Source organism: Thermobia domestica, chromosome 6, assembly GCF_964235325.1.
Source record: "Thermobia domestica chromosome 6, izTheDome1.hap1.1, whole genome shotgun sequence".
Lineage (NCBI taxonomy): Eukaryota > Metazoa > Arthropoda > Insecta > Zygentoma > Lepismatidae > Thermobia > Thermobia domestica.
The window spans coordinates 197,847,654-197,867,343 of NC_137459.1; the positions used below are offsets into that span (position 1 = coordinate 197,847,654).

The 19,690-nt window shown below is 37.1% G+C and overlaps 1 protein-coding gene and 1 long non-coding RNA gene across 4 annotated transcripts in view; one reads left to right on the forward strand and one right to left on the reverse strand.

The window, feature by feature from the left end:
• The window catches only part of LOC145688392 (uncharacterized), a 242,273-nt gene that overhangs the window by 142,202 nt on the left and 80,381 nt on the right, over nt 1-19,690 (reverse strand). The window lies entirely within an intron of this gene.
• LOC145688393 (uncharacterized) overlaps nt 5,099-19,690 on the forward strand; it is a 45,683-nt gene continuing 31,091 nt past the window's right edge. Inside the window, exon 1 of the long non-coding RNA XR_014131891.1 lies at nt 5,099-5,227. This is a non-coding gene — a long non-coding RNA (uncharacterized LOC145688393). The remainder of the gene's footprint in view (nt 5,228-19,690) is intronic.

A 19,690-nucleotide genomic window follows, 5' to 3' on the forward strand; every position in this document is an offset into this window, starting at 1 on the left:
ATTGAAATCACTCCCAGAGATTAAAAAAAAAAAGTCAACAACATGAATTGCGATAATGTTAGATGAAGCCAACTGCAAACATATGAAATCTCTGAGTTTAACGTCCCACGTTAGCTAAGGCTAAGGGAGACGATTAAAGCAAGTGAATGATAATGGTATAATTGGTAGAATGAGAAAGTGGGAGCAAACGGGAGCATCCCGAGAAAACCCACGAGCACGACGTTGTCTACCACATAATAACTTGGCCGGGGATCAAACCAGGTACCCTATGCACCAGAGGTAAGCGCTCTACCACTGAGTTACAGTACCTCCCAACTGTAAATATATGACAAAGACGAAGGCACACTGTAGAAAAAAAAAAAACATTACTACTGGATCTATAGTTGTCCACGAATCGAGAGAATCTTCTTGACAAGATAACGAGAGGAGACAGACCTCTTCCAATAATAATAATAATAATAATAATATTATTATTATTATTATTATTATTATTATTATTATTATTAATAATAACAACTTTCCGAGATGATACACCACTTAAAAAGACGAAAAGCTTCAACTCTTTTTCTTGTAGGAAAACCTACCTGGATTATTAAATATTCTGGCTTTTAGCACGTCCTGGGACTAATGACTTTCTTATAATTATTAATTTCATACATCATGGGACCAAAAGTATTTCTTCCACGTTTCTCGAACTTCAGTGTGTACTGTTATCAACGCTTCTCAAAAATAGTTTGTGTGAACTTGAATATACTTTAATTTGTATATCCTGTAGTTCTAGGTTCATGATGATCATATCTGAATTACGCTACGATTTTGTTTTTACTGGCAATTAACAGCTACAATTTCGGAAAAAGTTATATCTTCAAGGGATCTACTAAATTAATTTTTTTTTTACATTTTAGAAAAGCATTTTATAGTCTGACATAAACAGTGACACTTTCGATGCCGTTTAGATCCAAATTCAGCTCCCAAGAGTTCTCCTGAGAGAGGGTGACATGTAGAAATCATTGAAAATTAGTTCGAATCCATAGTTTTCGGGTCACTAAGTTGATTGCTGACAATTTTGATGCCTTTTATGTCCAAAGTCAGCTCTCAGTTAGGGTAAGATCCTACGGGAGGGAAGGAGACGTACAAATCGAAAACGACTGATTCTCGTATCTAACCTATAGTTTTCGGGGTCACCTCGACAAATAGTGATACACCCGATGCTGTTTAACTCCGAATTAAGTTCCCATTTATACCCTTAGGGGGAGGGTGAAATGACCTGTAAAAACTTAAAAACGACTAATATTAATGTCAAATCATTAGTTGCCTCGCTAAGTTAATTGGTAGCAGTCCTGATGCTGTTCAAATTCAGTCCCCAGTCGGAATAAGACTTAAGTACTCCTAGAGGGAGTGGGAGGGACAGACGATTTTTTTTAAAGAAAAACGACCGATATTAGTGCCGAATTCATAGTTTTTGGGATAGCTTACAGAGTGACTCCAGATGCCATTTAAGTTCAGCCCCCATTAGTTCCCGGAGAAGTGAAACTGTGACATGTAAATATAATTTTAAATTACCGATATTAGTGTCGAATCCATAGTTTTTGCGGTCCCCAAGTTAACTGGTGGCAGTTCTGATGACATTTACATTCAAATTCAGCCTCCAGTATATGTAAGACCTGTAGCACCCCTACGGAGAGTGGAAGGGGATAGTATATAAAATGATAGAAAACTGCCGATATTAGTGAAATAAAATCTTTCAGTTTATGCACTTTAGGCTAAGGGAGGGAGATTATTAAGGGAAATGAATGATGAAAGACTTTCTGGAATAAGAATGTGGGAGGAAACTGGAGTACTCCGGTAAAAATCACGGACACTATGTTGTCCACCACGAACTCACTTCGCCAGGGATTGAATCGGGGACCCCATATACCAGAGGTACGCGTTCTACCATTGAGAGACCGTGCCCTGCACGACTGATGATAGTGTAGAGTAAATAGTTTCCGGGGTTGCTAAGATGAACAGCAACACTCCAAATGCCGTTTTAGCCCAAATTCCGCCCCCAATAGTACCCTTACGGGGACGAATGGTGACATGAAAAATATAAACGATCCATATTAGTATCGAATCCATAGTTTTCGGGGTCCCTAGGTTGATTGGTGACACTCTCTACAATTTAAGTCTACGTTCAATCTCATTAGCACCCCAAGGTACTGAAAAGGGGTTGGCATGTAGAAATAATCGAAAACGACCGATGTTAATGTCCAATCCACAATTCTCGATGTCGCTGAGCATATAATTACACTCCCGATAACGTTGGGTGCAAGTTCATCCACAATCGGCATGGGGGGCGGGGGTGAGAAGGGGAACATTTTTTTTTTCAAATTACATTAGTATAGAATCCATAGTTTGGTTTCTTTAAGTTATTATGTTACAATCGGGAGTATACTTAATCCCAATTTTAGCATTAACGGGCATGCCAGCTGGATTGGGAATTTACAGGGGAAACGTCCAGGGGTTGCTAGAACATTACATATATTTCGATGTATGTATATGAATATATAGTCCAGCGTAACTCGAACATCTGGAGCAATTTTAACTGAACTTGATGAAACATATGACTTTCAATCTGGGAAGTAAGACACCTCAAGAGGCGAGATTTGGAAGAAGTTGCATGTAAAAATAATACAAAACTACTTATACAGTGATGCAATCCATACTTTTCGGGTTCGCTGAAATGAATAGTGACGCTTCCAATGCCGTTTAAGTTCAAGTGTAACCAAATTGGAAATTACTTTTGGAATATGGTTAGTACCCCTTGCAAATTGAGTTTTTAAATCATATCAATTTGATTAAATGCATATTGTTTAGACGTAGAATGTTTCAATATTTATGCCAAAAATAAGAGTACATTTCTGTATTTTTTATCATTACAATCTCACTGAAATAAATATTTTAAGGGGGAAGGGGATTCACATATTTCCCGAAAGCCCATTCTTTCGGTATGAAGAAAGAGGATTTCAGGTAGTATTAATAGAATTTTGTAGACGACAAGTACATATTGCGAAGTTCTGTTTTTAGTAACGTTCTTCATTCATTCACACATTTGTTCGTGCTTGCATCATCAAAACTGTTTTCAAAATCCTTCGGTCTACTTTTATTCCTACGAGCCAACACACCAAATATCCATATATAATATCCATAGCATTGTATTAATAAGGTATGTTAAAGCTTTCTATTTTAATTACACCAAAACATGCTACAGGATGAGTTAAAATATCTTACCACACCGTATAACATGAAAAAGTTTAGCCGACCACAAGTAGTCACAACAGGAACATTGTAACTCAGAGGGATTTCATGTGATTGGGAGTGTCAGCAGCAGTCTTGAATTCAATTTAAAAGTTTTAAATAGAAAAGGAATCATACAATACAGTGACGAGTCTAAAGAAGGCAAGGAGGCAGACGCCCGGGCCCCCAACCTGATTGTTACATCTGTCCCTCGACTGCTCTCCATGTCTTGGATTGAAAGACAAGCATTATAGATTTACAAACAGATCGTCTCCAGTGTGTAAGGTTCTGGTTCGGTCCCAACTCCTACCAAGTGAGCTTCGTGGTGGAAGAACACCGTGAGCGTAGGGCCTCCCCCCCCCTCTCGCTTTCATCATTCCACCATTATCATCCACCTTATCAGCAACTCCCCTAATCTCGGTGCATAATCATGGAGCATTATTTTATATATATATATATATATATATATATATATATATATATATATATATATATATATATATATATATATATATATATATATATATATATCAACATCTACAATGTTAAGACAGACTGAATGTTTGGATGTTAAAAGGAATTTTGAAAGTTCGCAGATATGGAGTACAAAACCACTCAAGTCACAGCAAAACATGATGGATGTGCCTGCCCGCTGCCTGTCAGATCGTTTAAAGTATGTTTGGTGGCTTAAAATCCTTTCTCTTAATAGAGAAATTGAATTATTATTTCTCCAACCCAATTTCAACGGCTGAAACTTCAGCTGACCAACTGTATGTTTAGAACGGAACTAAAACGAAATTACAAGCAGAAGAGTTATTATTGATAGAAGTTTCCAGTTTGATTGAAAACCTATGTGAACGTCTGATTATCAGAAAACGAATGCCTTCATCTCCGATGTGAGCAAGGTTTTTCAATATGAAGGCGGCTTCATCAACGCTGGGTTTTTAAAACTCGCTAATTCTTCCTTTGGCAATTGTGTTCATTATATAAAGAAACTAAAAACGGGTGCCGCCATAATGACGATATCATCAAGAAAGTGTCATAAATGTGTTGAAAACGTGTGTATGTGGAACGGTGCAATCATTTATTAGTTTATTTTGCGATTATGAAACTGTGTCAGGTTTAAATTAATTATTTTTTTCATGAAATTTATCCAATAAGTACATCAAAGCATGAAGGTTTGGAATACAAGGAAACTATTTACCAATGCTGGGTAAAGTAGCAATATTTCAACAGTGCAAGGATCTAGACATCATGATTGACAATATCTGCAAAACGGTGATATTTGCCTTTGTGTGTTCCTGGAACAAATGCTTATGTGTAACGCCTCTTCATTCTTATGAACACGTATTGAACTAAAGAGAAACAGTCTCTTTAATGTGGACCATTAAAAGCAGTACTCAGTGAAAACACACTTTCATCGTTTCTCAGAATTTTAAGTTCATCTCATGCAAACCAAAGAGCTCTAACAGAAAATCTAATTTTCTGAGAACTATATGTAAATTATAAAGGTGAATTAAATATTCTTCATTTGTCATTACTTATATATTTGAATTAAATTGGCAACGCAGATAGTGTTAAATGCTGCACTTAATTAATCTGTATGCTGCATGCATTAATTAAATTCCTGTATTCTTAGATGTTTTAACTAGCCTATTTTCTAACAACTATTAATACAGCAATGTCTAGAGGATAAAACAACATGTAAGGTGTGTTCCGGTTTTTAGTTTGAAAATCTGGCCAGCTTGTGTTAATCTAAATTTAATTAGTAAAAAGTTATCAAGGACAAGATTGTAACAATGTTATATTTTTATTGTCGTTGCAGGTTGACACAGAATGCAGCTAACGTCTAGAGAATATATGGAAATAATCTTTATGTTTAGTGTTGAGAGAATTGCACTCAAATTGAACGAGTGAAAACCACGTTTCGACACCACTCTTACTACAAAAGGTTGGTTACGTATGTGATTATGATAAATTCAGTTTTAAGCAACTGAACCTTATGAACTCTTATTCCGCAGGACAAGATTGATAAGACTTATTTATTAATAAACCATATTGCAAAATTTTTAGTTTAAATGTTCCAAATTCTCTCTTCAGGCTGAATGAGATATAACTCAAGTAAATGTGGAATAATTGGCAGGATGATAATGTTGGAAGGAAATAGAGACACTAGAGAAAAACCAACAGATACGATGTTGACCCCACAAACTCTCATAACCTGGGATCAAGCCAGAAGTGATTTGCACAAGGGGGACGATCTATCACTTAGGAACAGTGGCACAATTCACACAGTCTTGTTTATGACCGTTCAATTATAAACGAGCCATCATGAGAGGGTCCCTGAAGTTTCTTTTCACGTGTAGAGAGAAAATGCAGTTGGTGCTAGTGTTACCAATCACGGTCACCCAGTCTTACACCATTAAGAAATCTGCCGTTATAGATGCACCGATAAAGCCTTAACACGTGAGTTGTGGCAACGCCGCTGCGAGCTGTCCGAGACCTTCTCTTGCTGGGCTCCATATAGGACTGTGCAAATATAGGATAATCCCATTTTTAGTTCTCAAGTTACAATATACGAGCGAAATGCAAAGTCCTGTGAAACTCCCCTTAACGGACACCTCCAGAATAGACCTTTTTGTCCCGGCAAAAATATATACATTATTATGGACAGAACGAGCCGCAGTGGCTCAGTGGTAGGGCGCTTACCTCTGGTGTGTGGGGTTCGACCCCAACTCGCATCAATTTAACTTTGCAATATACAAACACAATGTTCGTGGTTTTCTCGGGGGTTGTTTAGTCTCTGTCTCCTTTCTTCATGCCACCACTTCATTCATTCTCAACACCACAGTCTCCATTAACTTCTATGCATAATCGTAGGAGGCTAAACTAGAAATTTCAGTTCATTATGGGACAGAACCCTCCCTTTTACGGACACTCAGATACGAACAGTCTTCTTCCCCCAAAGTTTATGTAACATCTTCACTATGGACAGAAATTATAGTTTCATAAGAAGTCAGAAAATACTTTCTGCAAGTTGAAAATATTTATACATATGTAATACAGTTCAGTAAACACAAAATCCCTTCCTAACAAAATATCCGCCGTAAGTAAGTCAAAGACCTGGTAAACCACCCAGAATAGTTGTAAGTGGAATTTCAAATTCCTTTTATATCTGTCCATAATATATTGTTTTGTAGTAGGAATTCTGGAAAACCTTCAATGTGTAAAAAACATTCGTGGAAAGTCATTCGTATGCACAGGAATTCTAGGTGGAACTACTACTCTTTCCTGGCAAATTATTCCTCTTTTCCTTGGGGCTTGTATCATCTAAAATTTCAAGGATAAACGAGCAGATGCTTATTTTATGATAGAACTTCAACGAGCAATATTTCTCCCTTACAATTTTTAAAATATTCCCCCTGTAATTCGAACACTGGGTTGAGTATTTTCATATTAGCCTATATTTACATTCGTAACTAATATGCAAGTTACTGTGTACTGCATAGAATTACCGTATGAGCTGTGATTAATCTAAATTTGCGTAGCCGCTCAATAACGGAAAATTTAGTGTAGATTTACTAGTTGATACTAAAATTTAACTAAAATTGCTGTTATTTTTCTACTCAACATTTTAGGGGTCGTTTCCAGCCCATAAGATGAACATTGTTGCTAGGGTATTGGTAATTAAGAAACCAGTAGAACAGCTATGCACAGCAGGTTGACAAATTGCCGACTCTTTGCTTTAATTTAAATGGCAAAACCTATTTATTGCATTCTGGCAACTTCAAAAGCAAAAGAACCACAATGAAACGTACTCTCATACAGATTTACAAGATTTTTTTCCCCCTTTTGACATCATCTATCTCCACCGCAACATCTATTTATTAAAACGTTAAGTTTGTATGTTTGTTTATAAAATTCACTCCCTTTCTAAGTCCTCCCGCCCTTCACTTCTGTCTGTAAATGGACATGTACAAATACGAGTATAGTGCGGAAGTAGGAAGGAGATTCATGCTCATATTGGAATGATGTGCTGTGTCAACAGTGCAAGTTCAGAAGAGTTTAGATAGAATTATTGGAAGAAATTGTATCACATTACGCGTATATGCAAAATTTCAATTTACCGTTTACTTCCTTATTCTTCACCGATCCAACCCCCAGAGATGTAGTGATGAGCAAATGCAAGACCAAGACCCGGGTGATCTTTGTCTTTTTCTTGCACTAGAAACCTTGGTTTTGGTCTTGGTCTTGTGCAAGAGTTTTGCAAGTCTTGTTTTAAGAAATCTTATGCTTTTCATAGGTAAATTTTACTCTGGATATAAAGGATAATAAATTCCCCCTACCATTGTATTTAACGGGAATACAATGTATGTTTCTAAGTGTAATATAGTTTACTTTCATGTAAGTATGATAGTGCACAGCATAGGCGATGACATTTTTTTTCATGGGTGCCCACGCTTCACTACTTATAAATCACTACGTTTCGTAATCATTTTATATTTTTTTAACAGATCAAATATCCCATTGGTTACCAAACTGGGGAGGCTACACTTGAGACGCATGAAAGAAAATCAAGACGGCATATATTACTGAAACACCGTGAATTGTAAAATTATTTGTACACTCTAAAGACGTCATTTTTTTCTTCTTAACCACGATTAGCTAATCTTTGTATTGAACAAAGTTCCAATTGAATATTGAGATTTTGTTTCACTGATTCTAATATGTACTCTGTGGGACAGAAACATGAACATTAGTCAAAACTATGAAAAAATTGAGGTTTTCGAAACGTGGACATGGAAAAAAAAGGAGAGAGTTAGCTGGGTTGAACGGAAAATGAATAAAGTGTTAGAAATAGCAGCAGTGGAAAAGAAAAGAGGAATTTTAGATGTAATTAAGAGGAGGAAGAGGAACTAGTTGGGACATTGGCTGAGGAGGAACTGTATTATGAGGGAAGTGCTAGAGGGTATTGTGGAAGGAAAAACAAGGAAGGGACTAAAGACTAGTTGAAGGAAGGTATTAAAACAGAAAATTGCTGCGTCAAGGCGGAGAGACTAGCTGAGGACCACCGTACATCGAAGCTTCTCAGTTGCAGCAAGTGACCTGCCAATAATAGCAGAAAAGCTATGACGATATGTTTAGCAATATTTGTAAAATAAATAAATAAATAAATAAATAAATAAAAGTAAGATAATAATGATTATAATCAAACTTCTTAATATTTTAGAAGAATTTAAGTGAAAACTGAAAAACGAATCAACTCTGTTTTTGTGTAAACTCAATTTATATAAATACCTTTGACCTATATTAGAAATACAAAATAACGGCATCAAGCTCCAATTTATTTGAAGTAGCTTTACAAAATCACACTCACTTGTGAATATTCATGGATTATTTATTGTTGTATGTGATATTACTGAATCCTCGATGTGCCGTATACCTAAGGAGGCTAAACGTTACATTGATAAACAATTATTCAACTTGTAAGTATCCGCCCATGAAACCAAACTTGTGGTCATATGGACTAAGTTTTCGTCAATGTCATGAAAGTGTTATTTCGATATTAATTTCATGAGCACACATCAATACTCGAGCAAGGGATGCTTGAGCCTCCGAACCAAGGCCATAATCATGTAGTCGGCACCTATGGTATACGGAATTACCGATGTTCAATACTACATTTCTCTTTATATTTGGAAGAACAACAACACTAATAGGTCAATCCATGCAAAGAGATCCAGAGAAAAAAAAATGCCGCTCGACCTTTAAAAAAAAATAAAATACAACAATATATATATATATATATATATATATATATATATATATATATATATATATTTATTTATTTATTTTTCATGAATGTTTATCCTATATCAGGGTACTTCAAAACCACAATTATTTTTTAGAACATCCCATGGCAACGCAACGGCTGCAGCCATTTTGCGTTTTTTTTTATTTTAGGCGTTTACGTTGTTTTGAATATCTCAGAATGCATTTGTCCTACCAAATTGAAAATTGCTGGACGTCTCCAACTCGTGCAGAGCTAAAACTTTGATCTCTTAATTCTTCCTAAAACCACTTGAAGGGGGTGAAATCAGGGTCTGCAGTAGCAACATTCTTGGACATTGAAAACATGTTTGGGAAGAGGAAACAACTGACGTAGAGGTAGGAATGTGTGTATGCATGTAGTAGGGGTCATAAGTTAATATACACAAATTTACAGACCTGTAGCTGCTCCCAAAAGCCTGGAAAAGATAGTAATGTTGACGAATTATGAAAATTTAGCATATTTCACTGTGCAATATCTCCAATGGGCATGGATAAAAAAATCTGAAATTTTGGGAATAGTTAGTTATTTAGTATACCATAACGCACAACAAAGCGCGTTTTGTGTTTTTGAGCAGAAGGGGGTAAAAGTATTAAGCAATGACGTCATACTCTAGGTGGTGTTTTGTTCATAAAATCTACTGGAAATTTATTGTGAAGTAAAATAAAGTAGGATGAATAGTTTGTCCAGTCAAGCCTCTCAAGCTGGTTTCTTTCCTCTAGTTGGCCTTATCTAACCCACAGCAGCACTGGTAAAGAATGCCGCTATCAGCAGGCGGCGAGGAAAGTCAAAATGCACCCTTGAAAAAAAAATATATATATATATATCCGTAAATATTCCTTGCTCTTGCTGCTTGCTGCATCAATGATAATCATGTTTATTCTTGTTTTAACTGTCAACTCATGCAGGAGACTGTTGTCCTTTCTTTTGATCTACATTCTCAAGTCAGTGAACACTTACTCGCTGTAAACCAGTGACGAATTTCCAGTAGATTTTATGAACAAAACACCTCGTAGAGTATGACGTCATTACTTAGTACTTTGACCCCCTTCTGCTCAAAAGCACAAAACGCGCTTTGTTGTGTTTTATGGTATACTAAACCACTAACTATTCCAAAAAATTCAGATTTTTCTATTCAGGTCCATTGGAGATTTTGGACAGTGAAATATGCTAAATTGGCATAATTCCCCAACTTTACGGTTCTTTTTCCAAGCCTTTGGGAGAAGCTACAGGTCTGTAATTTTTTATGTATTAACGTATGTCCCCGTACTACATGCACACACAAATTCGGACCTCTACGTCAGTTGTTTCCTCTTCCCAGACATGTTTTCAATGTCCAAAAATGTTGCTACTGCAGACGTTGATTTCACCCAATTCAAGTGGTTTTAGGAAAAAAAAAAATGTTGAGGGATAAAAGTTTTAGCTCTGCGCGAGCTGGAGACGTCCAGCAATTTTCAATTTGATAGGACAAATGCATTCTGATATATTCAAAACAACGTAAACGCCTAAAATAGAAAAAAAAACGCAAAATTGCGCCAGCCCCTGTGTCGCCATGGGATGTTCTAAAAAATAATTGAATCGGTGAGTAGAAAAAGGAGAACATTCCCGAATATCTTACTTTCGGGAAACTAAAAAAAAACTATTTATTGAGAAATCTGTTGCTCATACAAGATTGTTTTGCATTATAAACTTGTAGTGTATGCTAAGGATTATTATTTGCCACGAAGAAAAAACATTTAAATATGTTATATTTCCGGCTACACAGGAAATTTGTTTGCGGAATATTCTCCTTTTTCCACGCAACAAACAAATGTGGCAAAAAAGTGTACAAAATATACAGAAAAACCAATGTTATTTCTAAACACATGGTTAAAAACCGTCAACTCATTAATACATAGTACATTTAGTGAAAAACTTATTTACATTGGAAGTTTCAAAACAATATTAGTGACATTTTCTTTTAAAAATGAAAAGTTATTTATAACATCAGTTTAGATGCGATACAAAACGTAGAAAATGTAAGTTATAGTAAATGCATTTAGAATAAAGTTTGTTTAAACAAAACACCTTTGTATCTACTCATCATCAATGTCACTACTAGCATCTTCAGAAACTGGCAACTGCACGATATTGTGATAGAAATCTTGATACACCTCCGGCACGTAATGCTTAACTTTTTCAATGTCTCTGAGCTTCTTTGGATTCACTGGTACTTTTGCCCTGTAAGCAAGGTCTTGAGGAAACACCATCTTGCTAGCGTCTGTTTTGTTCAGTTTAAAAGTTACGTTTTTTATGCCATCAATGTACTGATAGGCTTTTATGCAGCCTTTAGTTTCACTATTGTACACAAGATGTCTATATTGACTAATAGAAAACTTCTCACCTTTTTTCTCAATGTCTGTTGTAGTTTTCTTGAAATAGTAAGGCCACCAATCCTTAAAGTTAATGATATCATCGTTTTTGACACTCCTTACCTCAAACTGTGGAAACGTCTTTTTGGCTGTTTTAATGATGTCTTCATATTGTTTTGGTGTATAAATGCGATCATACCTTTTTATTGCCCTTTTAATAACTGAGAAGTTTCGATCACATGGCAGAAAGCTGTGGCCCCGGATTGGAAAATAATGACTAACCACTTTAAATCTATCATTCATGGTTAGGCCCAAAAGTAATCTGCTGAGGGTGTGGTTCCGATTCTGACCCCCACAAGCATCGCTAAATATATGCAGTTCTGTAACTTCATCTGGGATGCTATTAATGAAACTGTAAATGAATGAAGATACTTCATTAGGGCCCTTCTTCGCCTCTCCTTCAGTATATGTAAAGAATACTGATTTCTGTCTACCTATATCATGGATATTAAAAACATAAAACCAAAGTTGCCGTAAATAAAATATTTCCTGAACAGGAATGAACGGTAGGGGAAGATTCTGCATATAGTCAAATGTTATGGCCATGACGTCATTTCTACTTTTACACATGTCACTGACTTCCTTGAATTTAGAGTAAAATTTGTTTGCCCGCCTTTTATGGACAAGTAATTCTGCTACTGCAACTTTTTTTGCTATATCATTAAGAGTTGTAGATTTTATTTTCGTGTTTAAATCTTCACATGTGGGACACACATCCACTTGTGGACGTCCAAATCGGTAACCATAATTTTCCCGAAAATAACGTAAGTAATACTCATATTTAACAACTGGTTTTAACTCTGGATGTTTTTCTACAAACAGTTCGTGCATTGTTTTCACTGTTAAGTCAGATTGTAAATAAGTAATGGGCTGAGATGTGTAATGTGAAACCTTTGTGGGGAACGAGGCAATATGCTCATCTAATTTATTCAAAACTATAGCACCTAACGTATTTCCCCGGTTAGTGTGTTTACCTCTCTTATCCTCTGGTTTCTGATTTGTTTCTACTAGCTTAGTTAAACGTTCAACTGCTTTATTAGATTTTATGGCATGAAGAGCCATGTAAGCTTTGCGACACACCTCTATTCTAGTATTATATTTCATTGCAAAATATTTAAAAGATGAAGTATTACGCTTAGATTCAGTTGTCAAAGGACGATGACGTGCAACATCATGTCGTTCAATTAAGCCTACAAGATACGTATCACGTTCGTTCTTAGGACGTCCACAGAAAAGAACATTTATTATACATCGTTTTTCTTCTTCAGTAAACATTTCTGTACATTTTTTGCGACAGTTACAATCATTACCTGTTACTCTTGTTTCCACTAAATGCCCCTTACTTGTCACAAACTCTTCTCCGCGTTGTCTAGCTTGTTTTTCAATTTCTTCGATACGCTGGTCTTTATTGTGCCTACCCTTTTTCCTTTTAGGTTCATACATATCGTCTTCAGACGAAGACATTGTTGAGACACAATTTTAAAGAATACTTCAAGGCACTAGAATATTATTTTGCAATGTTCATAACACGTAGCATTCCGGTGTTAACACGACTACTTTATAGTACACAACCTTCCACGACTGATGTGAAAGCCTACCTGTGACTGGCGCATCATCTAGTGGCCGATCAGGGAATTACTGGTGTTGCGTGGAAAAAGGAGACTTTTCCAGGAATGTTCTCTTTCTTCCACTCAGCGGAAATTTCAAATCAATGTCTAACACTGGATTATGAAGTAACACTCTCTTTTTTACGTTCATTCCATGTATTTACTCACAGAGAACAAAATGGCTATTTCAGTTTGTTTTCGTTATTTTTTGGAATATTCTCCTTTTTCGTCTCACCGATTCAATTGTGGTTTTGAAGTACCGTGATATAGGATAAACATTCATGAAAAAATTAGATTTTTTTGGAAATGGTCGAGCGGCACATACTTGATCACTTAGAATAGATTGCCTCTAATATGTTTTGAAATGAAATGAGATATCTAGTTCAACGTTCCACGATTATGCACCGAGGCCAAGGGAGACTGATAATAAGCACATGAAATGGTGGAATGAAGAAAGTAGCAGGGAACGGGAAAACCCCAAGAAAACCCACGTACACGGTGTTTGTCCACCCAAAGCTCACATGGCGCGAGGTGAGATTGAACCAGGGACCCCATGCGCCACAGGTGAACGCTCTACCACTGAGCCACTATAGCCATAATATGTTTTAGTTTACTTTTTTGCTTATCTGTTTTTAATGAACACAACTGTTCTTTGTATGATTTCCCAAAATCTAATCATGGACCGTCGTAAATGAATCAAACGATGACTAAAGTAAATTAGACACTGAAGTTCTTATACCTTGTAACAATTCATAGAGCCGATTAAAAGTGATGGGAAAAGTACAGAAAAAGTGACTAAAACTCATGTGTGTAAGTCATTCATCACAGTTAAAAGAAGGACAAAATTATGTTAACGTCATCGAGCACACACTTGCTACCTTAGATACAGAAGATATGACAACAAGGGGGATGACCAAGAAACTTCGAGAACTATGTATAAGAATACTTTGCATAACGCAGTTAATTGGTTCCAAGAAACGTCCGATGTATTCTGAACTGCGTTGCTCGAGGTATGTTTACAATTGGCTTAAACTGATCATAAAATTTAGGGTAAGTTTTATTATTATTATTATTATTATTATTATTATGTAAAGGCAGGAAATCCTTTTAAACATAAACTTGTAAAGGAAAATAATATTTTTTCAAGGGTTGTTAATTCACTTTTTAATTAAGTCTATTTGAGTTATATGAAACTGGTGGATCTTGAGGGAAGTTACATAGTAAAAATTTAAATGCTGTCGCTGCAAGCCAACGGAAAAAATAATTATATAGCTTGACTGTATATAGCAACGGAACCTGTATACAAGAACTAGTGCATCAAGTAAGCTCTTCCCTTAGCTTTTAGCGATATGTATATATAATGTGTTCAATAAGTTCCAGGATTGATCAAAATTAAATATTTAACGATGGCAGAAATACTTATTGGAGCGATGCCTATCTTTACTCAACTTAGGCGTTTGTTTATTCGGATACTACTCCGAGATGCTTGAACCGTTCTTAGCCGAATTTGACATGGTGATTCGAGAGCGCCCGCTAAGTGTCGTAAGGGATAGCACGTCCCGATCGGATATACCATTGAGGAATAATCACCGAAAAACGGGATGCCCATAGACTTAACATTGGAAAAGCATTTAGTGCGCCACTTCGCATTGTAAACGATGAAAAGGAGTTTTCAGCATTAGAAATATGGCCAAACCCTTTTCGTTTTGTTCTGCGTGCACAAATGTTCCAGGTCATTCTGCTTTTCGTTGATATGTCAAATTCAACTGTATGCATGTCGTGTTCATTCACGAAAACAATTGACACAGTAAAAATTCTATGAATCAATAAAGGTCGGTCGCTTCGCTTTAAATTTGCAATTAATGCATACCTAGTGACCATGTTAATATTTCTACACACATCCTTTTTCGCGACATACACTCGCGGGATTGGTCGTAGAGTGCCGGAAATGCCCAAGAAAGTAGTAAAATGGAGTACTTTTCAGCACCGTCATAATTGACTTGAATGATGGCACATCCTAACAACATTCTCCCTTAAAGGCAGTTTGGACTTACGGAAAAATGTAAAGTCCGCTGGGGCCAAATCAGACGAATATGTGGATATTTAAGGACGGAACTTCCTTTTGGCCAAAAACAGAAGCACAGGAAAATTGGTGGAAGGGCAACGTGCGTACGGTTTTGGCCAAGATTAAGTTCACAGTACTTGAACATAGCAATATTTATCTGGTTTTGCTCCAGCGAACTTCATGGTTTGAAAATTTAACCTTTTATGTTGAGCAATCCCATCCGAAAATTAACGTGTTAGGGAAATGTGTGAAAAAGCTGTAAATCGTATGGATAAAAGTAAATGTTAAAATGACATAAAACAATCCTAGTTGGAACGAATCGATCTATATAAACTAGAAGTATGAAGGGATAAATGTAGAATCAGATAAATGTAGAACTTTTAGTGAAGATAGAGCTACAACAGATTTGTTTAATCATACCAGCAATTGATAGAGCAGATTCTTACTAAAATCAACATCTACAGTTTGAGCAAGTTCCTAACAAATGGGAATGTACTATACGAAAAAGTAAACAATGACTGAAGTAACGAAACTGGTCTTTTGCAAGAACATTATGTTATGTGGGTCTTCAAATAATTAATGTAAGGACAAGATGTAAGTGTTTCTTATGTATTACTGTTTATAGCACAGAAACAGATGCTATGGAGAAATACGCAAAACTGTTAGAAATGGGGGAAATTTAACTAAATGAAACTATGAAACTCAAGAGTAATGAAGCTGAACTAGTTAAGACACTGTTTAAGAACTGTATTCTGAAAGACGTGATCAAATACGTGGGCAGTTCCCGTGGCTGTATCTTCAGCAATTCGCATTTGAAGCGGGAATACCAAACTGTTTTCCAGTAGAAGCTGATGTGGTTCAGTTCAGCGTTAAGCTGTAACTAATTCTCATGGCATCAGTGCTAGAAAAAGCCATACACTCTTAAATCAACAAAGCAAACCAACATATGGTGGAAGGTATGCAAAGGGAAGGAACATGTTACAACTAATGGGTGATATTGAATTTACTGTCCTTATGTCAAGGCTGAGAATTTTAACTGGGTTTAGCCCAATGGAAGCTTGAGCTTACGTGGCACGTGACTTGCCAAGATAGCAGAACATTAATGATAATTTGTGTCATTTCTTTTAGGAATAAGCCAAGTTATATTACGTGGTTTTCTCAAAATCGTTGCTGTCTGATTATGGACACTGGGCAAAGTGAAATCATTTCACCATACTATTCTTAGCTTAATTTTGTGTCTGAACAATCTTTAATTTTATGCATTAAGGTTATATCATGTAAATCGATGAAAATTAGAAACTAATTATAAGTAATAGAAATTATAAGTGGAATTAGAGGATACGTAATACTGAAAAACCGAATACACACGATGGAAGTCTACTGTTATGCACTCCAAAGATGAGTACAAATTTACTACTGGAACACCGGAAGTACAGTAATATCAATAATGCACATGGAGATATGATAAATATTGCTTTGCAGATTCGTTTTAAACTTCGCAGTTTTGTAGCCACGTGCATAGCGCACCTGCCTTTGGTATCCATGGTCCAATGCTAGACTTGGAGCAAAGCAGCATTTTTCGTGTTTATCGAATATCGTGAAACAAATTTAGTGAGCTCCAACTCTAGGATGCTACGATTCGTGACGTTAATATTCTATGCTCTGACCATGCATCATCAATTGAACATGAGCAAACTGGCCGCCGACCACAGCTACACTATGTGATCAAAAGTATCCGGACACCCCCAAAAACATACGTTTTAATATTAGGTGCAACGTGCTGCCTCCTACTGCCAGGTACTCATTATCAGCGACCTCAGTGGTCATTAGACATCGTGAGAAAGCAGAATGGGTCGCTCTGGGGAACTCACGGACTTAGAACGGGTCAGGTAATTGGGTGTCACTTGTCAGAAATCTGTACTCGAGATTTCCACACTCCCCTAGGTCCACTGTCTGATGTGATAGTGAAGTGGAAACGTGATGGGACACGTAGAGCACAAAAGCATACAGGCCGACCTCGTCTGTTGACTGACAGACCGCCGCCAGTTGAAGAGGTTCGTAAAGTGTAATAGGCAGACATCTATCCAGACCATCACACAGGAATTCCAAACTGCATCAGGATCCACTCCGAGTACTATGACAGTTAGGCGTGAGGTGAGAAAACTTTGATTTCATGGTCGAACGGCTGCTCATAAGCCACACATCACGCAGGTAAATGCCAAACGACGCCTCGCTTGGTGTAAGGAGCATAAACACTGGACGATTGAACAGTGGAAAAACATTGTGTGGAATGATGAATCACGGTACACAATGTGGCGATCCGATGGCAGGGTGTGGGTATGGCGAATGCCCGGTGAACGTCATCTGTCAGCGTGTGTAGTACCAACAGTAAAATTCGGAGGTGGTGTTATGGTGTGGTCGTGTTTTCCTTGGAGGGGGCATGCACCCTTGCTGTTTTGCGTGGCACTCTCACAGCGCAGGCCTACATTGATGTTTTAAGCACCTTCTTGCTTCCCACTGTTGAAGAGCAATTCGGGGATGGCGATTGCATCTTTCAACACAATCGAGCACCTGTTCATACTGTACGGCCTGTGGCGGAGTGGTTACACGACCACAACATCCCTGTAATGGACTGGCCTGCACAGAGTCCTGACTTGAATCCTATAGAACACCTTTGGAATGTTTTGGAACGCCGACTTCGTGCCAGGCCTCACCGATCTTCATCGATACCTCTCCTCAGTTCAGCACTCCGTGAAAAATGGGCTGCCATTCCACAAGAAACCTTCCAGCACCTGATTGAAAGTATGCCTGCGAGAGTGGGAGCTGTCATCAAGGCTAAGGGTGCGCCAACACCATATTAAATTCCAGCAGTACCGATAGAGGGCTCCACGAACTTGTAAGTCATTTTCAGCCAGGTGTCCGGATGCTTTTGATCACATAGTGTATCTATGTAGTGCAAAGCTAGGTATTCATGATGCTGATAACCTTGATGCTGTGTAAGATTGTAAAGTAAAATCGACTAATCAATCCGTAAACCCACTTTGGCACCTTTCAGATTAACTTATAAATCAAATTACAGGGTAAATGTTTCTCCGAACTCTCCACAGGCGTTCTCAATCTCAGGGTACTTATTAATATATATATATATATAAAGGAAACCAATATATCTATATTGCATTCCGCGGTTATGATCACGTGACAAAAATATCTTCTAAAACCTTAATAAACATAAGTTTGCAAATGCATGTCAGTGCAGTTTCATGTCAATGTTATCGTTATTGATAAACAATAAATGTGCTCTTCGGCATTGATGATGTTGAGCAGTCAATATGGAAAAAATTATGAAGATGCTTGACCTTGTATTCAGTGTTGGACCTTGTGTTCAGTTCAGGGCATATTTGTGAGCCCTTGGTGCGGGTCATTAAAGGCCCCGTATACATACATACATAATGACTTTACACGTGAGTTGCAAAACATAAGTGACAAAATCATGTTTTCTGTATTGAATAAATATGTAGTACAAAACAGATCGCAAAAAATAAATAAATAAATAATTAAAAAAAATGAGACAATCAAACAAAATCGTGAAGTTACTTCAGTTACTTCCACAGTTTTTTACGCAGTTCTTCACTTGATGAGGCAATCAAATCAATTACTTTTTTTTTTTTTTTTTTGCTATACTCTGGAATAAATCTTTTCTAACTTTAATAACTTGAGATCACGCCATTCATTTTGAAAATGATTTAAATAAAAGCATCCACTAGCGTAATCTTTTAAGAAATACAAGCATTGCCGTACTGGCCCCGTTGGCTACTTGGCGATCGCTAAGGGTCTGTGAACCCACGGGACCCCCAGGGATCACGAGGCGCAGGACCTATACGCCTTGGTCTAATTTTCACGATCGCAAATTTTTCCTTGAGTCTTCCTACCAAAATGGCTGCGGAAGTCTAAGTTCGTCTTGCCGAAAGAAGTCTTCTTGGGCCCCCTTGCTCGTGTCAGTCCGGTCCCGTGAGCTGTAAAATTTCCCACTTAGCAAGCCCCCCCCCCCTCTAGTCCTTAACGGCCCCTTGCGCTTATTCGCTTTCACCCGTTATCCCAAGCGTATACTACCCAACTCTCCTCTCCAGGTTCTCTTCTGGAAAATGGAAATTGGTCTCCTTTATTACAGAAAAGATTTATTCCAGAGTATAGCAAAAAAAAAAAAAAAAAAAGTAATTGATTTGATTGCCTCATCAAGTGAAGAACTGCGTAAAAAACTGTGGAAGTAACTGAAGTAACTTCACGATTTTGTTTGATTGTCTCATTTTTTTTAATTATTTATTTATTTATTTATTTTTTGCGATCTGTTTTGTACTACATATTTATTCAATACAGAAAACATGATTTTGTCACTTATGTTTTGCAACTCACGTGTAAAGTCATTATGTATGTATGTATACGGGGCCTTTAATGACCCGCACCAAGGGCTCACAAATATGCCCTGAACTGAACACAAGGTCCA